Source organism: Liolophura sinensis, chromosome 3 (assembly GCF_032854445.1).
Source record: "Liolophura sinensis isolate JHLJ2023 chromosome 3, CUHK_Ljap_v2, whole genome shotgun sequence".
NCBI classification, from domain to species: Eukaryota; Metazoa; Mollusca; class Polyplacophora; order Chitonida; family Chitonidae; genus Liolophura; species Liolophura sinensis.
Window position 1 is genome coordinate 13,033,044 of NC_088297.1, and position 27,010 is coordinate 13,060,053.

Below are 27,010 nucleotides of genomic sequence, written 5' to 3' on the forward strand. Positions count from 1 at the left end.
TATATATATATATATATATATATATATATATGATTTTCTAGCCAATTGTACATATATATATAATAAATATATATATTATATTTTCCAATGGTTTTAACTCATGTATGGCCTAGCTGATTTTTGATTACTCATTGTCGCATCGAAAACCATCTCCTGTCTACTGGTTTAAAAGTCTTCTCTCGCCTCGACATGGCTGCAATAGTGCCGAAATGGCGTTAAGCTGTAATTATTCATTCATTCGTTAATTCATACATCTACTAATTTCAAGGTGAACACACCTTCTGAAATGAATATATACGAGACATGGCCTTTGATGTCATGGGTTTTGATAAATATATACTGTCTGCTATTGATTAATTTGCAATGAGTCAGAAGGCTTTTTATAACCAGTTATCAGGCTTGGCCTAACCAGTCAAAAGGCGTCTCGCGTTTTCTAGCCAACCAGTAGGCATTTCGCACTTTATATAAATCTACAATTAGAAAGCATGCATTTCCTAACCAACCAGCTGGCGTGCAATGCATGAGCTTGTTATTTAAGCAAGTGAAAACTGTACACTAATCCGGTATTATCCGACTTGAAGGCCAGCAAATATCTTGGGTAGGCCTATATACAAGGCGTTCAAACATAACAAAGCGTTACCGCCTATATATAGAGCCTAAAATTGTATAAAGGCAAATCAAAGTCTTATGCAATTTTGAACGCTCACTTTGTGATGCATGGTAGTATAACAGGCCTCTCCGAACAGTCAGACAAGAACATGAAATTGACAACCATGTTGTTGCAAATCACCAGGTGTCCCCACTCTTTGGTTACAAATGTACAATCTTTCTGCGACGCCAAGACGTCACAATTGACCGGGAATGAAATGAAAAGTAACGTTGTCACGAGGACTGATGTGTTGGATCCATCCCCACCCACCAAGTGTGAAAATCCAGCTTCTTAAATTTTGTTTGGTGATGAAGTGTGCATATTGTGGAGGTGTTACCTTCACCCAAAATGTGCAGATTCTGGAGGCGTGGCCTTCGCCCAGAAATGTGTACATTCTGGAGGTGTGGCCTTCCACCGAAATGTGCAGATTCTGTCGGTGTGGCCTTCGTCCAGCAATGTGCAGATTTTGGAAGCGTTACCTTAGCCCAAAATGTGGAGATTCTGGAGGCGTGGCCTTCGCCCGAAAATTTGCAGATTCTGGAGGCATGACATCCACCAAAAGTGTGCAGATTCTGGAGGCGTGGCTTTCATCCAAAATTATGCAGATTCTGGAGGCGGTACCTTCGCCTGAAAGTGTGCAGATTTTGGAGGCGTGGCCTTCGACTGTCAATTAATTTTATGTATTTCTTTGTTCGATGGTTCTTTAAGGCCAGACAGACAATAATTATAATACACGTATACAATGGCGACAAGGTTTGTACATAGCTGCATTGAGGAAAACCAGATTTCATTTCATGAATAACTTTAAAAAAAAAAATTTAAATCAAATAAATATAAAGATCCAGTTGAAATGATTTATTTCTTCTATGTAAATTATGGTTTAAATTACGTGGATGACTGATAATCTTCATTCATTTCTGCTTTGATAAGCCTATATATAAATGATCATAGCCAAAATAAAGTCGTTAACACGATACAATACAAATGGCCAGTTTGTTAAAGAGAACTTGGACTATTAGTTAACATATATTTTATATCTATTTATTTATATGATTGGTTTTATACGCAAGAATATTTCACTTATACGACGGCGGCCAGCAATATGGTGGAAGGAAATCGTGCAATGCCCGGGGGAAACCCACGACCATCCGCAGGTTGCTGACTTATGTTCGGAATTATGGCTGGGTGGAAAACCAGCCTGAGCTGGAGTTGAACTCACAGCGACTGCATTGGTAGACGCTCCTTGGTCATTGCGCCACGCGGGCGTGCTAAGCACCTCTGCCGTCGAGGCCCCTAGACATATCTATAGATTCATTTTATATGCAGTGGATTCATGATTCCTTTCAGAAATACCATTAGTTAAAAGATTCATACTCTTGTGTTGTAAGCCTATAGAAACGCCTTTTTATTTGTAACACCCATATATGTTAGGTGGGTGACACTTTTGTTTGTTCTTATGTATTTAGTTTTCACGGTGACGGTCAGATTTATTGGTGAAGGAAACCAAAGTGTTTTTTTACACAGTTTTCGTATCAAACTATAGAAATTCCCCATTTAATCATTCAAAAATTTGGTGTCTTTCAGGCCTCGTTGTGGAACACGCTGCTCGTTGGCGATATATCAGCTATAACTTCCTGGGTTGTGTCATCCGTCGGATGAGGAATTCAACCACCCGGTACCTGCGCAGTTATGTGTATGCAAATGAAGAGAGTGCGGGGTCTTGAAGGTCAAATGAATCAACCTCAATTCACGGTCTTAATGGTCACGCACGTGGCCGTGATTGACAGGAAGGGGTGTCTGGTTTTAGGACTCGTATCTGTGTGTAGTACCTACTGTTGGATTTCCGTTCATATCCGCATTGAGTTTGTGATGACTAATGAGCTGAACATGAAGGTTTTTAATTTGATATTTATGTTTGGGGGAAAAAGCTGATGGACAAACAACAACCCCCTCCCCACCCCCTATAAAAAAAACAACCCCCCCCACCCAAAAAAAAAAGAAAAGAAAAAATACCCACTCACGAAAATCTCTGTTGATGCAGACTTCTTCACAGCTGAAGCTTTTGAATTTAATATACATGTGTAGTCGATCCTACATGCATACACCGTGTTTTAATGCGATGACATGAGGATCATATACGATGTGGTCTTGTGTTGTGATGCTCTGGGCAATGTCATCGACGACAGTTCCATCCATGATATCATGCCGAGATGATTTGGTTTCAGTTGTATGCATACACCAATGTCAAAACTGCAATGTCTTTTTAAGATGTCGTCTCATCATCTTTGCAAACCAAAGACATCTCAACCCACACGTCAGACTTCGTCATTTTCTCGTGCTGCGTTCTCGTTCTTTACGCAGTAAGATCTTAGGGACGATTCCATATATTTCTGACTTAAGTCAAAATTTAAACATTGTCAAAGTGTTCAGATTTCGGTAAAGGAAAATGAAATTTTGACGCATTGCTATAATATTGGTCAAAATTCTAAATTTACAGGGCTAAAAAATAAGCACTAAAATCATATTTCAAATTTTAACTTTTCAAAACTGGCTTTGAGGAATCGGCCCCAGCTGGTCTCTGTTTCTTTCTTCCTCTCCGGCCGTGCGTGGGAAGGTCTGTCAGCAACCTGCGGATGGTCGTGGGTTTCCTGCCATCACAATGCTGGCCGCCGTCGTATAAGTCAAATATTCTTGAGTATGGTGTAAAACGTTAATCAAATAAATAAATAAATAAATCTCTGCTTCTGTCTAATCCATGCCTGCCTCAAACTAACCCACTACACATCGAAGATTTTATGATATGACACAAGAGTAGACCGATGGTTAATATCAATATTGTCCTTTCACAAGTTCATATTAATAAACATTTCTTAAAAACTTAAAAGTGTTATAGGTGAATTCTTCTCGTCAGAACGGGGAACACGGTTTTCTATGCTGTAAGAAGAATTGCAAAGGGTTGGGTTTTTTTTTTTTTTCATCAGAATTGAAAATGAAGTCACGATGTTCTAAGAGTAAAGAGAAATAAGCACGATAGGGTGCTTCTGGCCTTGTTCGACTGTTATATGAGCATTAGTATTGATATGGTGGATTGTAGACACAACTCTTTTTTTCGCTATAGCTCAAGCCAAGTGCCAAGGAGTGAAAGTTCCACCTTCTCCCGATTTTTATCAAAGTTTTCAACTGCCGAAAAGGACAATCTTATTAGCTCTCATGTTTATATTTCTCGGCCCTTCATATTATTGACCAATCACAAGCAGACTTCGAAGATCATCATTATTTACAATGTAAAGGTTAGCTATCATGGCATTTTAATGGGTGGGAAGTAAAGCCTGATGATTCACAGTCAATCTACCAGAAATATATTATACATCTCAAAATCCGTAACTGCTTTTGCCTAATTCAATATATTACAAGTGATTATCTTAGTATAATGTTGCAGAAAATGCATGGGGGCTCGTATATTAAAATAATTCGACACAGCATTCATTTAAAATTTGTGGTATGTTGATTAAAACAAGACCTTCAGTTTTAGCCTTATTGTTCTGGCTTAATCTCGCCTTTCCTGTCTCCGGGGTTGAACCAACACTTCATGTGCACGCATGTCCGGTAATTTTAATAGGGAATCTATTATCTGAGTCATCCTGGAATGCATTCTGTTATTATAACACAATACTATGTCATAATCATCGTAATAATCTTGTTAGTCAACACTCTTTAAGATTGAATTAACAGAATATATGTGCCGAGAATAATCTGCTGCAATAACAGAATACATTCTAGAATTACTCAGGCAACAGACTTTCTGATATACTTAACAAAATCAGTCAATAAATGCATATAGGAATTCCTTGGAAACCGGCGAAAATTTTTATTTTACTGGATATCCGACTTTTATACAAGCACAATGCACATTGTGGTACTTACAGTGGTGTATATACACTTCCTTGGTCGAGCTGACTTGGGCTGATAACGCTGCATATATATATATATATATATACATATATACCATACTTACGTATCACACTCCAGAGCGTTTTACTGGCTTGTCTAGGAAACACAGGCTTAAACAGATCCGTACTGATTCTTTTTACTACACAGGCGTTCACTATGATTAACTGGATGTTGTACTGGATAGTCTTCGTTTTCACCATTCCATTCGACACTCAAGGTAAGATTTTAGAACTATTGGATGCAACGATCACGTATATTTTTTTTATTATATATAGGCGAAAGGCCTATATACAGATCTGGACACGAGCCTCCGCTGGAAGAATAGTGTAAAACCAGGAACTTTTTTCTACTGCTTTTTACATCTAGCAATCTGGTCTCAATAACATGTATGGGTTCCATTAACTATAATATAATTAACTATAATTAACTCTGTCAGTTTGGAGCTTACCCGATTTAACTGTAAAGTATGTAATTAATTAAGAGTTCAATTCACAGATCGTCAGAGTTGTGCATAGTTAAGGTATATTACCTGTACATAATACCATCAGTGCTGTTTGGACACAAAACCCCGCATGCGCGTGGATACATAAGGCCTATAAGTGGTCGGGCGCACAGACTAACTTGTATACAGTGAAATCCTTTCTTAAAACTATGATCTTACATTCCAGTCGGTAGGACACACAATTCAGGTACGAGTTGAAAACCTGCCCTGCGTGGACAGAGATTTTGTAAATTTCCTCACTCTCACTGTTTGTAAGGTGTTGATAACTATATGCTGTCAACGACGCCCGCGTGATCATTGGCGCAGTGTAAAGTTGGTTGAAGACCATTTGTCTTGCACCAGTGAATCTGTATGTCACATGTGGGAAAGTTCGTCAGTGACTTGCCAAAGGTTGGTTATTTATTCCGGTTACATTGGTTTCCTCCACATACAATATCGACCACCATTGTTTAAGTGAGACATTCTTGAGTATGGCGAAAAACACCAGATCAAATAAATTGAGTATGGCGTTATTCTTGAGTGCGGCGTAAAACACCAAATCAAATAAATTGAGTATGGCGTTGAACAACAATGCAAATAAACTAATCCAAAAACTAGTCTTTCACATATGTAATACTATGTTTTCTAAGTAATATTATGGTACTGTAACAGAAATAAGGGACAACATGCTACCTGCAAATGTAACAACAGGACAAATTGGCATATACAACACAATAGTTTGTTTATCGGACCCTCAAGCCCTCTTCTCCAGCCCCCATATCCGGGTCGAATCATGCCAAAGACATGCATTTGTTGCTGCCTCGCCTGGCGCTCACCACTGAGAGGTTAGAGCAAGGCAACAAAACTAGCTGGCCCGTTGTCAGTATAATGTGACTCAATGGGGTGTCATGTCTGGTGTCTTCGGAATGGTACTTCAGTATCATGGACTCGCCCTGACACAAGAAGGCACGGTATATGTACACACACCTAATGACTCCTCATATAAATACAACTTGCTGTTTCCTTAACACTTTGTTTGTCCATGACATATGCATTGTAATATAAAGCGCATACACGTGACAAATGGTGTCACAAAAGGTGACCTACCTTTGAGATGCTACACGGCTGGAGATGCCCTGGGTTTTTACTCTTCACAGTAGTTTTATATGCTTAACAGTCCTGCAGTGCACATTAAATTGTTTTGACTTTTTTTCCATTTTTTTTTTTTTTTTACACTTTTTTATTAAAAGTGGTACAGTCATGGCCGAACCGGACGTGCCATTGTATACATGTGTCACGTGAATTTGTCGTGCATAGTATGTTCCGCATCGGTGTATAAGATGTCCGTTTCCGACAAGGAAGTAAAAATGTTATATGCCCTTCTCTAAATTGGAGTCCCCGTTGTGTAGGCGACTCTCACTGTTGCACACCCCTTGCAACGCACGCGCCGCTCTCGGCGTTCACTTGCATATTTTGTACAGAAATCTGTACAAAATTTCTGTACAAAAGCTTGGAGAAGCAGCGATTCTTCTTTTCTGTGCTAAACCTGAGCATGCCTAAATGCGCCGCACAGTCAGAAGGGACGCTCAGATTCCACCAACGAGTCGACAATCGTTCCAGCACGGGTGCGACCTTCCATTTCCGTGATTCCACAAATTCCTTGTCCACAGGCTACAAGAGTATCAATTCACACCAGATCAGGTCGTAGAATAAAACCACCTGATGGACTGGACATTCGAACGTTAAAGCTAAATTAAAGTTTATTATCAGTAGTTTACTCACATGTGGTGAAATGAACATTTACTACATTTCAGATTTATAATGAACATTTATTTCATGATTTAACATGGCCAGTAATGCCAGCGTTAATCTGCATTCAAATATGCTCGTTTTCTATCATTGACATTGGGTTACTTCATAAGCATTTCTCAAAGTGAACTTGTCCGTTGGTTATTTAAATCATAACATTGTCAGAATGACCATTTAATTTCCATGAATATTTAAGTGATGAGAATCTAACTGTAAGCTTGGACAAGCAGTGATTCTTCTTTTATAAACAAGGCTCCATTATTGAGAGGGGAGAGGTCATGTGATGTTATGCAATGTACCAGTCCGGAGTTGTGTAAAGGTACTAGTGTTGAAACGCCCATACCCACGGCCATATGCACGTTGCTGTTCCCACGTACGGTCGGAGAGGAAATCAGCATGAGCTGGACTTGAACTCACAGCCACTGCATTGGTGAATGGCTACTGGATTATTGCACCGCGCTGGCATCCAACCATAAAACTACCCGTTATCGTGTACGTGTAAAGTGCCTGATTATGAATGGCATTATAGACAACAATCAAATAGATGAAAAATAAATAAAAAGCACTTTTGTTTATACCTCGTCTGTACAACTGCATGATTTTATTTCAAAGATACCCTGCATGGTCGTGGGTTTCTCCCGGGCTCTGTCCGGTTTCCTCCCACCATAATGCTGGCCGCGCTTCTATAAGTGAAATACTTTTGAGTACCGGTACGGCGTAAAACGCCAATCAAACAAACAAACAAGCATGTACACATATCCAACAAACATATAGTAGATCTGAGGTCTGTTTAATTCTTCCTATCGTAACTTTCAGAAATACTAAGTTTATGTGAATGTTAATTAAAAAGTTGGGAACCAGGCTTATTCATCACGCAGCTAACACATATCAGTATTGTAATAGTTATCATTTGTTAATTCGACCAGGAAGTATACCCTTGTCAGCACATTGCTCATGTTTTTGAGTCATATATTGACTTGAAGTGTGCAAATAGTAAAATAGCTTTCGAATACATACACATAAGGCACGCAGCCAGTACACGGGGTTACATTTCCAACCGGATATTAGTCAAGTACGTGTTGTAGTACCATGCTATATCTTTTGAATACGGTACCACATTTGAGGAAGGCCTGACTGGTTAAAGGGACTGGATTTATTAACTCCGCTGAGGAGGTCATGTTTTTGACGGCGTTTATTAGTCTGTGTGTTTCTGTGGGTGTCTCTGTGTGTCTGTCTGTATGGCTGTGTGTATGTCTGTGATTCTGTGCGTGTGTCTGTCTGTGCAAGCGTCTGTGTGTGTCTGTTTGCCTGTCTGTCTGTATGACTGTCTGTATGACTGTCCTACCGTCGGTCTGTCTGTTTGTATGTTTGTCTTTTTTATATGTCTTGAAAAAGTAATGGTTTAGGATGAAACTTATATATATAGTGCATATATTTAAGCCTTAAGTACACGAGCGTAATTAAGACAAACACATTAAGTTGTGGATCGGTGTCCGGATTTTGGAATTTCTTAAACAATTTTCCCCCACTGATGAATATTACAGACATGCAGAGTGATATCCCTGTCTCTAGTGGGGGTGGAGATGGGGGACTGGGATGGGTAAAGGGATTGCATATTTAGCTGTGTTGTAGGTGTGCGCTCTCGAAATCCCTTCTACGTCTAGTTCTGGTCACAATTGTTAGTAGTTAGTAGTAGTAATTGTCGCGAATACTACTTACAGCGTCTGCCTGTGTGTGTCTGTTTTGTGTCTGTCTAACCCTGACTGTCTGTCTGTTTGTCCTGCTTGCCTGTCTCTGGCTGTCCGTATGTCTTCATGTCTGCCTGTATAACTGTCTGTCTGTCTGTAAACCTGTCCATCTGTGTCTGTCTGTATGCCTGTCTGTGTGTCTCTATGCCTATCTGTCTGTATGCCTGCCTACCGGTGTGCCTGTCTGTCTGTCTGTGTGCCAGTCTGTCTCTCTGTCTGTCTGTATGCCTGTCTGTCAGTCTGTTTATGTCTGTTTATTACCTATCTGTTTATCTATGCTTGTCTGCCTCTATGCCTGTCATTCTGTCTGTCTGCCCGCATGTCTGTCTGTATGCCTTTTGAAATAGCGTAGCTTTATTACTTCTGATACATTCACTGAAAAAACTGATAGCCCAACTACGCTTAACGTAACTTAAAAAGTTCCATTGGTCACACTGGTTAAATATTGCGTTGCCGAGCATACTACTCATAGCGCGTGCGCCGCTGTTTACATTGGCTTTATATCACTGCCACTACCAATAAATTTTGTTATATGTAGAATCCTGAACAACGACAAGGTCACAAGGTCTGTCTGTTTGTCCTGCCTGCCTGTCTCTGACTGTCCATATGTCTGCATGTCTGTGTGTATGCGTACCTGTGTCTGTCTGTCTGCCTCTGTCTGGCTTTGTGCCTGTCTACCTGCCTGTCTGTCTGTATAACTGTCTCTCTGTAAACCTGTCCATCTGTGTCTGTCTGTATGCCTGTCTGTGTGTCTCTATGCCTATCTGTCTGTATGCCTACCGGTGTGCCTACCGGTGTGTCTGTCTGTCTGTCTGTCTATCTATCTATGTATCTGTCTGTCTGTCTGTTTATGTCTGTTTACCTGTCTGTCTGTCTGTATGCCAGTCTGTCTCTCTGTCTGTCTGCATGTCTGTCTGCCAGTCTGTCTACATGCCTGTCAGTTTGTCTGCATGCCTGTCTGTCAGTCTGTCTGCATGCCTGTCTGTCAGTCTGTCTGCATGCCTGTCTGTTAGTCTGTCTGTCTGCCTGTCTGTCAGTCTGCATGCCTGTCTGTCTGTCTGTCTACATGCCTGTCAGTCTGTGTGCATGTCTGTCTGTTAGTCTGTCTGTTAGTCTGTCTGTCTATCAGTCTGCATGCCTGTCTGTCAGTCTGTCTGCATGCCTGTCTGTCAGTCTGCATGCCTGTCTGTCAGTCTGTCTACATGCCTGTCAGTCTGTCTGCATGCCTGTCTGTCAGTCTGTCAGTATACCTGTCTGTCAGTCTGTCTGCATGCCTGTCTGTTAGTCTGTCTGTCTGCCTGTCTATCAGTTTGCATGCCTGTCTGTCAGTCTGTCTGCATGCCTGTCTGTCAGTCTGTCTGCATGCCTGTCTGTCAGTCTGTCTGCATGCCTGTCTGTCAGTCTGGACTATGTAATGGGCTATATTGTTTTCCGCCGTGTTGACTTTTGGTTACAGTATCTAATTAGCATTAAACCGCATCAAATGTAGTGAATGCGCATGCGCATATGTAAAATGATAACCGGATGATGACGCTTAATACAAAACTGTGAGAATGCAGAAAGCAACAGCTTTAAAATGTTTTAAGTTTAAATATTAAAATGTTACTTTGTCGCAAATGAAAAGTACGTAGCCTATATTGTTAGAGTCAACCGAGTATCTCGAATATATATCTCAATATACCCCGTCTGGATGACGATTTAATTGAATTATTTCGCCTTTCTTCGTTGAAGGAAACCGTTAAATTGCCACCCTTATATAGTCAGTCCTGACACCACCGGCTCTCAACTGGAAATACGCATCTTGACTTAATTAATATTTAAGAAACAAATGTGGAATTTGAAATGTAAATGAACGCATTTAGTCTGTAACAAAGTTACAAACCATTAAAATTTGAATGGAATTAAAATCGATTTCTTTCGAATAAGATAATCTTACCCGCTTCCATCTCGGGCCACTTGCAATCCCCATTTAGGAATGTCCGCCTTGTAACATGAAATAAAACAATATGACCTGCTCACAAGTAAATCACATCCTATGCATCTATCAGTTGGGTTAGATAAGGGGAGGTAACTGTGAAATCCTATGTACGCCAAGTTGCAGCGTAGTTTACCCCGAGAAATATCATGGGGTGGAGTATTCGTGTACTGTGTCACTGTATACCAGTAGATGTGCAGTTCCTGTGTAAATTCAATCTTCTTGATCAGTGCGTGTTGGTCAGACCTCCACTTGTTACCCGATCTTGTATTAGACAGGAAAATGATGCGTCGGAAGAACTCTGATATGCTTATTTACCCGGTGAGTATAACAAATGAACTTAACACGGGCAATGCTTAAAGTTATCCGCCGATAGAATGGAAATGTAACCGCCTCCATAACTACACGGCCACTGGGCTGCAGTTTTCACACCTCTATCAGTATGATAAACCAAACCCTTCCCGTTCAAATTAACGTGCGACGTTGATGCATGTGGATTCTTACACGGGTAGGAGTACTGTGGATGCTTCAATATACATGTATGTTTGCCCCGAGTTTGTTTCTGTTACCATGGCATGAATCCCTTGACTGGACAGATGATTTGGGTAATATTACCTAATAAACGCCACCTTTAATTCACTCTTAGTGACATGTAACCACTGGGTGCTAACGTCTTAGCTTTTCAGCTACTAGACGAGCTCCCGTAGTTTCGTCATTGGTTACCCCCAGTTTGTGCTATGGGTAAATTAAATCTTGGTACCGGCTACCCCGAGCTGCTTCTGAGGAATATTATTGCTGACTGAGGTCCATGTTATTTCCGTATTTTTTCCAAATTTGTTATTCATGCGTATGGAAAGAGCATGTTAATTCAGTGTACTCACATTGTAGTGACTGCACACACGACTCAGCCAAAGACCAAGTGAAGATCACGTTTCCTTCCCAAATTTATATCTTCGCGCCTCGCGCGAAAAGTGCCACCTGTCGATGAAATATTAACCAATCACTGTGAAGCATAGCCACCTGGCGGTTTCTGGACATAACCTCTAATCTATTCTGTATTTTCCCATATATTTGCCCTAATAGTAAATTTCATATCACAGAAACCATGTGGTATATTACTTAAAATATTAACGAAATTGACCACAGTATTGAAACGGCTGTTTTCCTCAAAGACATTGTCACGTAATAGCTCCATTTCTCGCTGCATCCCATGTGACATGTAAACAATGTGGCGATCTTCGCACGATATTCTCAGTGAATCAAATCACGAGGTGAATATTGATTAACTTTAAACAAATTCTACAAGTTTGAAGTTGTTGTGTAAAAATAGTGTAATTACGCAATAAAGGTATGTAAACAGCGTAAATGGGAAAATAAGAACAATCTTAGGGTAATCCGTGAAACTCCATGTACATCACAATGTCAACAAAATATGTATGAAGGGTTTCGTCACACTGTATGTATGTATGCACATGCTTAGGGTCTTACGTCGTATTTACTTAACAATTTTTTAGTTGTATGACAACGAGGATGTGTGTTAGATGTGTGAACCAGTGGCGGAGTAGGGCAACTTTCATCGAGGAATGTAGTTACGAGAGCTACGGAATGAAACGGTTCCAAATTTGTCGAACTGACGTTAAGGAACACCTACCGCTGTTCACAGGTGCATTAAAACTTCCCAAGCATAAATCGACGTCATCCATGTGGTCAGTGTAATTAACTAACCTGTTGTGAGATTTGCCGAACCGAAAAAGTCCGTGTCAATCATGTCTGTTCATAAAAAATAATCACGTATTCCGAGACTATACCGTATCAGTTCCAGAGTTAGATCTTAAATTTATTTCATTTTTCTCAGCTTAGCTTTCATAAATACAGATCTGTTGTCTTCCATTCACTTACCTGGAACTCTGTCTTTTCGAGTGTGTTGTCTTGAATATGTCAAAGCTGTGTGCTACAAAATCGTGTTTCCTTTAACTCTGAAGTAATTCTGTCTTGATTTCACCAAGTTATTCGTCAATAATAAAGATCATAAAGTCACAATTATCACAAATGTACCCGATGCATTGGCAGCAAGCTAAACTTTGCTAGCCGACATTTTCAGTTTGAGTCCGCCGAACTCGTTATCGTCCGGAAAAGATAGACTCTTGGAATTATTGGGTTAAACTCAAGAATATATACATCATTAAAACTTGATCGGAATTCTTAGCTTTAATTTGTATGTTAATAATGAACAGAAGGAGCTACAATCAAGTAGTGTGAAAAGAGAGGATCTAATTTTGTGAACGTCGTCACTTGATTCGACAATGGCTTTTTGTGATGTTCTGTCTTGTGGATGCGTCGCTACATTGGTGTTAATTGTGATGTTATGGCCTTCATTATTCCGGCATATTGAGGTGATATGATTTCAGAATTAGTTTGAGATCATGGGACATGTCGTTGTGTGGCATTCAGTGTTGCCGACAGGAGCCAAGTTAATGAAGGTAACGATTCAGAACAGTAAATGTGGAAACTAATCTGGGAAGATCTGAGGTCATGATGTAGATTTATAGGTGGGAAGTTTTAATGCGCGGATGTTTCCGTCAGTCCGACAAATTTGGGGCAGTTAATATCGTAATTGCGATGCTCGATAAGAATTTACCCACTCAGCGACTAATGTATGTACATACACTGACTACTTGTGGCTGGACGAGTCCATGTCGGTAAATATTTATTCATTGACTGGATCTTTCCTTAATGCCATTGTGGAGAAGTTTTCACTTGTACCATGATGATCTTCATGGGTGGGGGAAACCGAAGTGCCTGGCGTAATCCACTGGCTTTTGGCAAGTTACTGACGAACACACCCACACATGACATACAAAAATGCACATCATATTGCTGGAAGACATGTTATCTTCAACGAGCCGGTGCGAGATTGCGCAAACGAGAACACGTGCCCGGTGGACCATTTATTGTCACCAAGGCCCCGCAAGTGGTGTGAGCGGGTGAATATTCAAATTTCAAGACCGGGCTTGAACCCGTACCCGTGTACAGCGATTGGAATGCAAACGCCTCTAGCGGTTGCCCCTAAACCTTTTCGCTCTTTCATACACTCATATTTAGATGTAGTCCGAGATCGCTGTGACATTAGGTTTGTCAAAAAGTGTGTTCGGCCAATGATGGCCCCAAACCAACATTGGTTTAACTGGGGCCATCCTTGGCCGAACAAATTTTACCAAACCTAACATGAAAATGATTAGGTGTAAAGTACTAATCCTTCACGCAATCAGTCTGACATGCAAAGTTTTACCTTGATATTAAAATGCTATGCAGTCAAGAGTTAAGTTATAACTATATGGCACATGTTAAGCACATGTATACATATTTACTTGTGATTTATGAAATACATGCCTAAAACAGTATAGTAAATAGCGCTTGTTTGTGATTATAGCCGTCAAAACAATTGGGGTGAATTGTGTCACCCTGACACGAAGGAAAGTTAGTGATGAACAGCTGATGTAAAGATGTTGACTAGTAAAAGTTAGAATCAAATTGTTATTCCGCCTGTATATTAGCACAATATGTGAAAAATTACCGGTGACTTCCAGTCTCAGATTTGTCAATTTATCTAAAAAAAACAGGAAGGTTTGGTTAAAAATTTCCCCACATATGCCTACTGTTCTACTGCAATACTGAAGACGCTCCATTAAGAACAGGCAGGCGCCTGTTGTCAGCAGAGGAGACGCCACGCTGTATAAGAGAGGCGCCAGTAGGGAAGACCTCACACTATACAACAGCAGGCACCAGTTGTCAATATGGAAGACCCCTCAATAGGGAAGACCTCACATTATAGGAGGCACCACTTGTCAATAGGGAAGACCTCACACTATACAATAACAGGTACCAGTTGTCAATAGGGAAGACCTCACACTATACAACAGCAGGTACCAGTTGTCAATATGGAAAACCCCACACTATACAAGAGGATCGAGCCGCCAGTTGTCCATAGGGAAGTCGTCACAATAAACAAGAGCAGGCACCGGTTGTCAATAGGGAAGACCCCCACACTATACAAGAGGATCGAGGCACTATTTGTCAATAGGGAGGATCTCGCACTATACAACAGCAGGTACCAGTTGTCAATATGGAAAACCCCACACTATACAAGAGGATCGAGGCACCAGTTGTTTATTGGGAAAACGCCACACTGTATAACAGCAGGCACCAGTTGTCCATAGGGAAGTCCTCACATTAAACAAGAGCAGGCACCGGTTGTCAATAGGGAAGACCCCCACACTATACAACAACAAGCACCAATTATGAGTGGGGCAGTCCTCACAATAAACAAGAGCAGGCACCGGTTGTCAATAGGGAAGACCCCCACACTATACAAGAGGATCGAGGCACTATTTGTCAATAGGGAGGATCTCGCACTATACAACAGCAGGTACCAGTTGTCAATATGGAAAACCCCACACTATACAAGAGGATCGAGGCACCAGTTGTTTATTGGGAAAACGCCACACTGTATAACAGCAGGCACCAGTTGTCCATAGGGAAGTCCTCACATTAAACAAGAGCAGGCACCGGTTGTCAATAGGGAAGACCCCACACTACACAACAACAAGCACCAATTATAAGTGGGGCAGTCCTCACAATAAACAAGAGCAGGCACCGGTTGTCAATAGGGAAGACCCCACACTCTACAAGAGGATCGAGGTACCATTTGTCTATAGGGAAACCTCAAACTATACAAGAGGAAGCACCAGTTGTCAATAGGGAAAACCTCACACTATACAACAGCAGGTACCAGTTGTCAATAGGGAAAAAGGGGTCTTCGTGGCTCAGTTGGTTAGCGCTCTAGCTTAGCGTAATGACCCAGAAGTCTCTCACCAGTGCAGTTGCTGTGAGTCCATGCTGGCTTCCTCTCCGGCCGTTCGTGGCAAAGTATGCCAGCAGTCTGCGGATGGCCGTGGGTTTCCCCCAGGTTCTGCCCGGTTTCCACCCACCATAATGCTGGCCGCCGTCAAATACGTGAAATATTCTTGAGTACGGAGTAAAACACCAATCAAATAAATAAATAAAACAGTAAATCAATAGGGAAAACCCCACATTACACAACAGCAGGCAGCAGTTGCCAATAGGGAGTATCCCACACTATACAAGAGTAGGCATCGGTTGTCAGTAGGGAAGAGGCCACACCATACAAGATCTGGCACCTGTCGTCAAAAGGAAAGACTCAGTTTTATGCAAGAACACGTACCGCTTGTTAATAGGGAAGATGCCACCCTACACAACAACAGGTACTGGTTGTCAATGGGGAAGATCCTACAGTACAAAAGAGCAGGCACCGGTTGTCAATAGGGAAGATCCCACACTACAAAAGAGGAGGCACACTTCTCAAAATGGAAGACCACAAACTACACAACAACAACAGGCACCGGTTGTCAGTAGGGAAGATGACACACTATACAACATCAGGTACCAGTTGTCAATGGGAAAGATACCACAATACACAACAAAAAGCACTGGTTGTCAATGCGGAAGACGCCACACTACACAAGAGCAGGCACAGGTTGTCAATGCAGAAGACGCCACACTACACAACAGCAGGCACCAGTTGTCAATGTGGAAGACGCCATACTATACAAAAGTAGGTACCAGTTGTCAAGGAAAGACCCCACGGAACACAACAGAAGAAACCGATTGTCAATGCGGAAGATACCAAACTATACAAGAGCTGGCACCGGTTGTCAATAGTGAAGACATCACACTATACAAGAGGAGGCACCAGTTCTCAATAGGGAAGACCCCTGACAATACAACAACAGGCACCAGTTGTCAGCCGGGAAGACGCCATACTGTACAGTTGTCAATAGAGAAGATCCCACACTATACAGCAGCAGGCACCAGTTGTTAATAGGGAAGACCCCACACTATACAAGAGGAGGCACCACTTGCCATTAGGGAAGGCCTCACACTATACAAGATGAGGCACCAGTTGTCAATATGATAAATCCCACACTATACAACAGCAGGCACCAGTTGTCAATAGGGAAAACCACACGCTACATAACAGCACCCACTAGTTGTGAAAAGGGGGTATCCCACACTATACAAGAGTAGGCACCTGTTGTCAGGAGGGAAGACCCCACACTATACAAGAGCTGGCACCAGTCGTCAATAGCAAAGACGCCACATTATACAAGAGCAGGCACCAGTTGTCAAATGGGAAGACCCAACACTACACAAGAGAAGGCACCACTTGTCAAACGAGAAGACCCAACACTACACAACAGCAGGTACTGGTTGCCAGTAGGGAAGATCCCACACTTCACAAGAGGAGACACCACTTGTTAATATGGAAGACCCCACACTACACAACAACAGACACCGGTTGTCAATGGGGATTATGCCACACTATACAAGAGCTGGCACCATTTATCAATAGTGAATACCGCACACTATACAACAGAAGGCACAAGTTGTCAGTGGGAAAGACCCCACACAACACAACAGAAAGCACCCGTTGTCAATAGGGAAGACGCCACACTGCACAAGAGCATGCATCGGTTGTCAGTAGGGAAGACCCCACACTATACAAGAAGAGGCACCGGGTTGTTAATGGGGAACACCCCACAGTACACAACAGCAGGTATTGGTTGTCAATAGGGATGATCCTACAGTAGACAAGAGCAGGCACCGGTTGTCAATAAAGAGGACTCCACACTATACAAGAGGAGGAACCGGGTTCTCAGTAGGGAAGACCCCACACTACACACCAGCAGGCACCGGTTGTCAATGTAAAACACGCCACACTCAGCAAAAGCAGGTACCTGTTGTCAATGGGAAAGATCCCACAATACCACAGAAAGCACCCGTTGTCAATAGGGAAGACGCCACACCGCACAAGAGCATGCATCGGTTGTCAATAAGGAAGACCCCACAATATACAACAGCAGGCACCAGTTGTCAAAAGGAAAGACCGCATACTACACAAGAGTAGGCACCACTTGTCAATAGAGAAGACCTCACACTACACAACAGCAGGTACTGGTTGTCAGTAGGGAAGATCCTACAGTACACAAGAGGAGTCAGGAAGACGCCATAGTGTAGAAGAAGAGACACCAGTTGTCAATAGGGAATACTCAAATGGGAAATACAGTTGTATCTCGGGATGATACTCCCGCCGATGACTCGAGTAATCTTATGTGTCCGGGATGCATTATGTCTAAAAGATGAACAAATCTCAGATAAGTGTTTTCTGGCTGAAGTCGTTCCTCGTGGAATGCGGTATGTGCAGTGGACTAACTTGTATCAGTTGGTAAATCATGATTATATAGGTTTTGGATTTTAGCCTCAAATTAGTGACCTCATCCCTACTTGACATTTGACCATATATGGCCAGTTTAGAAGAAAGTCTCTTGAAACTTTTTTTGAAAATGGCAGGCTTTCTTAGTTTCGGTCCACAACTTGGTAGTCAGCCTTTGGATCGACTCTCTCGCATTTTTATTCGCCTTTGATCTGTTGGCACCTGGTGGTCAATTTACACTGAAAGGCAGTCCCATATAGGCTAGAGGCTGTTGGACTGACCCAGGATCACGGAGCTGTTTAATACTCAAAAAACGTACAGCATAGAGAGTAAATCCAGAGCAGCGACGACAGTGTGATAGTTGACGAGTGGCCACCCGTTACCGGTGAAACACGGCCTCTTGTCAACTTACCTCAGTTAGTGTTTTATTCTAAATGTTCATGTAAATTGCTGAATGGTAGCAAATTACACACCCACCCCCACACCCACCCCCCAGCACCATGGCCTTCTTTACAAGCAACGTAAATAAACGAATCAAATAAATAAATAAGTCAAGGTGACCATCAAATATCAGAACGTCAAATTCAGTTAAATACTGAATTAAACTATCATTGTCATAAGGTGAGAGTGCCCGGTTAAGCACGGGACTAACACATTTATTGATTATTTGCGGTTGTTTTACGCCGTTCTCAAGAATATTTCACTCATACGAGGTCGGTCAGCATTATGGTGGTGAGCCCGGCTGAAAACCCACGACCATCCGCAGGTTGCTGTCAGACCTTTCCTCGTATGGCCAGAGAGGCAGTCAACATGTGCTGGACAACTCAAAGCAACCGCATTGATGAGAGGCTTCTGGGCTATTGCATGGGACTATTATAACAGAGGCACTCACAGGTTAAACCTTCTCCTGGCAGTACCTTTGCTCCGGTATGATTTTGTAGTCAGTATAGTGCCATCATGCACCATTATATCTACATGTAATATTTTTTGGAGTAGTGCCCCCTGAACATAGTTTATTTTGAAGTCTACAACTACTGCAATATTTCACTGATAGTTGAGCACTACTGGCTTCACCTCTGTTAACACACAAGTTCAGTTTTGCGAAATTTTAAACACGGCCAAATGCTACGTACAAAAGACACCTGTCATTGCTCAAATACTGGAAGAGGCCTCCATGGCTCAGTTGGTTAGCGCGTTAGCGCAGCGTAATGACCCAGGAGCCTCTCACATATGCGGTCGCTGTGAGTTCAAGTCCAGCTCATGCTCGCTTCTTCTCCGGCCCTACGTGGGAAGGTCTCGCAGCAACCTGCAGATGGTCGTGGGTTTCCCCCAGACAGTTTCCTCCCACCATATTGCTGGCCGCCGTCATATAAGTGAAACATTCTTGAGTACGGCGTAAAACACCAATCAAATAAATAAATAAATAAATTAAATACCGGACACGATGGCCACTGGTGCTATTCCAAGGAAAGTAAATACAAGGATGCATCACTGCACTGTACAGTGACTCCAAAATCATATCGGAGCGAAGGCACTGTTAAGCAGGACTAGGTTAAACAAGTGACCTTTGGCAAGTTACTGACGAACTTTTCCACATGTAACACGCAGAAATGGACACCTAGCTTACTGCTGGTGTCTCATGATCTATGCACGTTTGGCTAAAGGCCAAACTGGGTTAACAGGACGTCAGTGGAAACTGTAGAAATAACTCGTACGTAACAGATTAAAACCGATAACCGGGTGGCCCTTTAGATATGGGCTGTGCCCGGTTTCCTCCCACCATAATGTTGGCCGCCGTCGTATAAGTGAAATATTCTTGAGTACGGCGTAAAACACCAATCAGATAAATAAATAAATAAATTTAGATATGAGCGATTTTGTTGAGTATTAATCGTGATGTCTTATTTTTTTATACAACATCACAAAAGTGAAAAGGTATTCATTAAAAAAAAACTATGTGGGAGATTGTATCGTTGCATATATACATTTAGTCAAGTGTTGTCTTTTCTTATATTGATTTCAGGTCAGTGCACATCAAGGAGGTTCTCACCCTGCGAATTTTCCTGTCATTGCAAAGACAATGATCCTGCTTGTACGACCAGCCATTTTTTGGATAACGGATGCAGCAAAAGTGAATGTCAGGAAGGGTGGAGCGGAAAATTCTGTCAGAAAAGTATGTACTGAATGGAAAATCTGATATTTAAAGACTTGTTAAATTCTACAATTTGCTCTTCTGAGATGCACTTTACTTGAACAAGTTTAATTTTATTTACTAATTCCATCGGTGTTTCACGTCGTACTCAAGAATATTTTACTTATATGACAGCAGCCGGCATTATGGTAGGATGTAACCGGGCAGATTATGTATTCCCCAGCTTACAATACAGGCGATTGTAATATATAGTACAAAAATAAACATTTAATAAAATTATTTCGGGATGCGTCGCATTACAATGCGGTATAAAAAATAAACTGGCGGGAATAAATCCCCAAAATGCATGTTACATCCCTGATTAAAAATAAAAATAAGACCAATTCATCCACAACATATACTAGTGTATATATGTTGTGGGTGTGGTATAAACAGGTGAATATAATATGTACTGCCTGCACTGTGAAATAAATAAATAACGAGAGTTTTGTGAAAAACAAAATTAAAAAAAAATTAAACTCTGCATAAAAGACATAGTTTTAATGAAGACTTTTTAGTTCGATTGGTAAATTATTCCACCGGCTAGTTCTTGTTACTTTATAAACATTTATAAATACATTGGTGAATTGGAACATATTTGGTTGCATTGAGAACATCATTAAAGAACTATCGAAAACAAATTTTATTTGTGTTTTAATTGTATATATATATATATATATATATATATATATATATATATATATATATATATATATATATATATATATATATATATATATATGGTGTTGTCTCTTCTTGGGGGTTACAGGTAATATTGCTTATAAAAAAAGGGGTTCAGCCGCCAAACTTGGTGTCTTTGCTGCTCGGGCTTTTGACGGGTTTTTGGACACAGCGTATCAATCACCCTTCGAGGAAAATTCTTATCTTCAAGTGGAACTGTATCCAGGTGACATCTCAGCAATGCAAATCTACACCTCAGGTAAAATACACACATTACTTTCAGTGTAACATCCCATAGATCATAGCTGACCGCGTGATCAGTAGCGTGATAGTTAAGTGTCCGCCTGGAGATCGAGAGATCTGCGTCAAAACCTGGGTTTGGGCATACCAAAGATTTTAAAAATGGTACTTGTTTCTGCCTTCCTTGGCACTCAAAATTTAGAGGTTAGAGCAAAGAAACAGGATGGAGGAACAATGTGGCTGACCCTTCATGACTGCTTCGGTGGCCTAAAGGTTAGTGCGTCCGCCTAGAATACCGTCAAACCTTGGGATCAAACCAAAGACTCGTCATACCAAAGACTTTAAAAATGATAACTGTTTTATTGTCTCGCTTGGCGCTTAGCACACAGAGGCTAGAGCAAGAAAACAGGACTGGTTGGCCCAATGTCAGTTTAATGTGACTGTGTGACGTGTCATGAGTGGTTTCTTCGGCATGATACTTCATTGGTGACACCACTTTGGCGGCATGGACTCGCCTTGCCACAAGAAGACACAGTATACGTGCACAGATTGAAAAATAAAGTACGACATAAAACGTCAAGCATACACACATACTGTTCTTTGGAAATATGTGGGTTGTCAATGCGACAAAAAAAAACATTTTACGTTAAAGTAAAAGAAAGCCAAAATATGAATTAAGGTTCATCATACAGACGACTGAAAACTATGTGTATAAATACTTTCATTTATTTTTTCAGATATTTTAAAGAGTGTTGAAAGATATTCAAATAATTGGATACTATGGTGGGCTTTATGAGTCATACTGACAGTATCTAGGAAATTTGACGTCACATTACAGTTTTTCCTGATGTTCACAAGGAAGGAAGGAATTTCTGGGAATCTTTTCATTAGTAAAAATCTCATGGGTAAAAAGAGATTTGCCAACATTCAGTTTCGTGATTAGAGTTGAAAAAACTTCCAGAGGCGTCAAAGTTCCTAAACTCTGATAATATGGTCCATAAAGCCCACCTTAGAATTCAAATGTTTGAATGACTTTAACTCTGCTCACAAAACTATATAAAAATAAATGAAATTATATTTATGCACAGTTTTAAAATGGTCTATTTAGTGATAACTACTTCGATTTTTAGAGGTCTTTTCCTTTAAGCTTTTTTATAATTTTTTTTTTGCCTTTTATAATCTCACAGTTTAATAATAAAATGTTGTAGTCATGTGAAAAATTATGTTCCACGTAAAACCCAACGCACACATACATAAATAGTGGCATAGGAAGTGGGGGAAAAGGTGTGGGTGGGTCGAGTAGGTACTTTCAAAAGTGAGGGAGCCAACATATATTCTGAACCAACACTTTTCAGCCCTACAATATAAAAAAATACACCACAGTGAATGTTCAGTACTTCTCTCACTGCTTTGAATCAGATGTTAAAGCACTTCTTTTACTTTGTTCAAAAACATTAACGCGCTAAGTTTACTGGTCATATATTTTAATCTGGGGAAAAGTCGATATAATCTGGATCATGTCATTATTGAAAATTGGTATCTGAAATTTTGTAATTTGCAAACTCGGGCTTTGTTAACTCAGCATGCCATTGGAGTGAAAACATGCACGTCTATATACCTTCGAGGTGTTTTGTCCACCAGACAAAACTCAGTGCAGTATTTGCCCTATTTTATGGCTTATTTTCAACAAGGCTATAATACTTACTAAGCCAATGTTTTGTGAAACCGTGTCAGCATGTTTTCTATCACAAAGAATTTTAAGAATATCGATTTTACGTAGGTTTTATCATAATAATGGATAGGAATTCCCTTTTGCGATTTTGCGGATGCTCCATCCCTGTTCAGATGAGCTTCGTCTTAGCACCTCTTAACCCTATTGGCTCTGCGCCTTATTTATTCTGGTCAATGTATATTTTTGTTGTTCAGTTAATCCGCATGCGATATTTGAATAAATATTTAACCACTGATATAGCGCATACTTTGATGGAAAGTAAGCACATATGTATAAAGTAGGATGTAATCCGATAACTAAATCTGTTTTCAAAATGTACAGTATACTTACGATAATCACAACCCTGAGGATGGATATTTTTATGACTCCTATTTGGTTTACTTATTTGATTGGTGTTTTCTGCCGCACTCAAGAATATTTCACTTATACAATGCGGGAGCAGAATCAGCGACCGCATTGATGAGAGGATGGCGTGCTATAAGTAATGAGCCACTTCGGCCACGGAGGCGCCCCTTTTTTTCTCTCGAGATATGCTCGAATGCTAAATAGGAGATTCCGGGACCTACAATGTAGTTGTCTCAGGTCCCTCACCTCATTGTTTGGCACAGTGGTCCACCCACTTTTCACTTACTTTCTACGCCCCTGATACATGCGTAGAACATATCTAGTCACTGTACGGGAGCAGACAGTGGCTAAGTGGTTGATGTGCTCGCCTTTCACTCCTTGGGACATAACAGGTGCAGGTTTATACCTGGCTTGGACAGTTAATTTGTAGATTTCCCGAACTCTTTGGCGCTGCTTACATGTCCTTGGTGACAATGAGTGGCTGACGATGCCCTTGTGGTCGTATACTGAAGCAAACTTGTGTCTTTACCAGAGACAAATAGTAGTACCAGGTCGCAGTTTATGTATTGGCCATTGTCAGAAGAAATAAATTCACAATGAAAGAGGTGAGGAAATAAATTGACATTTCAGACAACTAAAAGCAAGATATATACAGCTGTGTGGAGAAAATTTTATTACTGTAGGTAGTTGGCTACCTGTTGGAAATGTTACCCAAATAGAGACGAAATTTACCTTTTTATCATCTGGAACCATCTTGAGAGGGTTATTAAGAACTTCCGTTTTTCTATACAAGAAACCCAGTATAAAAATAACTCTCTTGGTGTTAAATACAGCTAGAATGAAACGAAGTTCCCTGGCTGATTGCTTACCAGTTAACCAGGGTATCAGTTTGGAGCACTGAACATTTACTTAGTCTCAAAACATTGACCTAAAAATGTTCATATACATTGTGTAATAGTAGGTATGATGATAACGCTGGTGATTTGCGAGTGTAAACAGTGGGTGTGGTGGCAACGCTGGTGATTTGCGAGAGTAAACTGAGTGGGTGTGGCGGTAACGCTGGTGACTTGCGAGTGTAGAGGGTGTGGTGGCAATGTTGATGATTTGCGAGTATAAACTGAGTGAGTGTGGTGGTAGCGTTGGTGATTTGTGAGTGTAAACATTGAATGTGGTGGTAACCTTGGTGATTTGCGAGAGTAAACAGTGAGTATGACAGTAACACTAGTGATTTGCAACTGTAAACTGTGGGTGTGGCGGTGATGCTAGTGATTTGCAGCTGTATACAGTTGGTGTGGTGGCAACGTTAGTGATTTGCGAATGTAAACAGTTGGTGTGGTGGTAACGTTAGCGATTTGCAACTGTAAACAGTGAGTGGGGTGGCAACGTGAGTGATTTGCGAATGTAAACAGTGGATGTGGCGGTGATGCTAGTGATTTGCAGCTGTATACAGTGGGTGTGGTGGTAACGTTGATTGTTTGCAACTGTAAGCAGTGGGTGTGGTGGTAACGCTAGTGATTTGCAACTGTAAACAGTGGGTGTGGCGGTTAAGATAGTGATTTGCAACTGTAAACAGTGGGTGTGGTAGCAACGTTAGTGATTTGCGAATGTAAACAGTGGATGTTGTGGTAATCTTGGTGATTTGCGAGTGTAAACATTGGGTGTGGCGGTAATGCTGTTGATTTGCGAGTGTAGTGAGTGTGGTGCCAATGTTGATGATTTGCGAGTATAAACAGTGAACGTTTTTGTAACGGTGGTGATTTGCGAGTGTAAACCGAGTGGATATGGTGGTAGCGTTGGAGTCTATAGATTGAATGTGGTCGTGACCTTGACGATTTGCAAGAGTAAACGGTGAGTATGGTAGTAACGCTAGTGATTTGCAGCTGTAAACACCGGGTGTGGTGGTGACTGCAGCGATTTGCGACTGTAAAGAGTGGGTGTGGTGGTAACGTTAGTGATTTGCGAGTGTAAACTGCGTGTGTTGTGGTAACTTTAGCGATTTGCAACTGTAAGCACCAGGTGTGGGGGTAATGCTAGTGATTTGCGACTGTAAACAGTGGGTGTGGCGGTGACGCTGGTGAATTACGAGTGTAAACAGTGGATATAGTGGCAACTTTCGGTGATTTGCTAGTGTAAACAGTGGGTATGGTGGCAACGCTGGTGACTTGCAAGTGAAGAGGGTGTGGTGGCAATGTTGATGATTTGTGAAACAGTGAATGTTCTTGTAACGGTGGCGATTTGCGAGTGTAAACTGAGTGAATGTAGTGGTAGCGTTGGTGATTTGCGAGTGTATAGATTGAATGTGGTGGTGAGTAAACGGTGAGTATGGTAGTAACGCTAGTGATTTGCAGCTGTAAAGATTGGGTGTGGTGGTAACGTTAGTGATTTGCGAATGTAAACTGTGGGTGTGTTGGTAACGTTAGTGATTTGCAACTGTAAGCACCAGGTGTGGTGGTAATACTAGTAATTTGCGACTGTACACAGCGGGTGTGGTGGTAACGTTAGTGATTTGCAACTGTCAACAGTGAGTGTGGTGGCAACGGTAGTGATTTGCGAGTGTAAACAGCAGGTGTGGTGGCAACGTTGGTGATTTGCAAGTGTAACAGTGGATGTTGTGGTAACGTTAGTGATTTGCAAGTGTAAGCTGAGTGAGTGTGGTGATAGCGTTGGTGATTTGTGAGTATAAACATTTAATGTGGTTGTAACGTTGGTGATTTGCGAGAGTAAATAGTGAGTATGGCGGTAACACTAGTGATTTACAACTGTAGAGAGTGGGTGTGGTGGTAACGTTGGTGATTCGCGAGTGTAAACAGTGGATATGGTTGCAACGCTGGTGATTTGCGAGTGTAAACGGTGGGTACGGTGGCAACGCTGGTGATTTGCTAGTGTAAACAGTGGATATGGTGGCAGCCCTGGTGATTTGGGAGGGTAAGCAGTGGATATAGTGGCAACACTGGTGATTTGCGAGTGTAAACAGTTGATGTGGTCGCAACGTTGGTTGTTTCCAAGTGTAACAGTGGATGTTGTGGTAATGCTGGTGATTTGCGAGAGTAAACTGAGTGGGTGTGGTGGTAACGATAGTGATTTGCGAGTGTAAACAGTGGGTGTGGTGGTAACGATAGTGATTGCGACTGTAAACAGTGGGTGTGGTGGTAACGATAGTGATTGCAACTGTGAACAGTGTTTGTGGCGGTGACGCTAGTGATTGGCGAGTATAAACAGCGCGTGTGGTGGCAAAGCTGCTGATTTGCGACTGTAAACAGTGGGTGTGGTGGCAATGCTAGTGATTTGCGAGTGTAAAGAGTGGATGTGGTGGCAACTTTGGTGATTTGCTAGTGTAAACAGTGGGTATGGTGGCAACGCTGGTAATTTGCGAGTGTAAGCAGTGGGTATGGTGGTAATGCTGGTGATTTGCGAGTGTAAACAGCAGGTGTGGTGGCAACGTTGGTTGTTTGCAAGTGTAACAGTGGGTGTGGTGGTAACGTTAGTGATATGCAACTGTAAGCAGTGGGTGTGGTGGTAAAGTTAGTGATTTTCGACTGTAAACTGTGGGTGTGGTTGTAACGCTAGTGATTTGCGACTGTAAAAGTGGGTGTGGTGGTAATGGTGGGGATTTGCGACTGTAAACACTACGTGTTTTGGTAATGCTTGTAAGTGTAAACAGTGAGTGTAATCATATAATTTTTGGACACCCATATGTCAAAAACCTCAAATTTTACATTTAGTATTAATTTCATCCATTTCTGTCTGGGATCGTGACATAGGAAAATTTCTGACGATTTACCTGGAATGCCCGTTACATTCTGTATAGAACATAGGGATATATAGAATAGACAGGGCAGCATTGACCACATCTACATGTATACACAAACCTTACAGCAGCGTCCTTCAAAAGATCAGGGTAAACATTATCGGAAAAG

At 41.4% G+C, this 27,010-nt stretch overlaps 1 long non-coding RNA gene across 1 annotated transcript; it reads left to right on the top strand.

Annotated features, from left to right (window-relative positions):
- Positions 1-4,681: 4,681 nt before the first annotated feature.
- LOC135463533 (uncharacterized) lies at positions 4,682-21,572 on the top strand. Its single transcript, XR_010443551.1, has 3 exons — positions 4,682-4,817; positions 19,928-20,077; positions 20,865-21,572. It is a non-coding gene; the product is annotated as an uncharacterized LOC135463533 (long non-coding RNA).
- Positions 21,573-27,010: the final 5,438 nt, after the last annotated feature.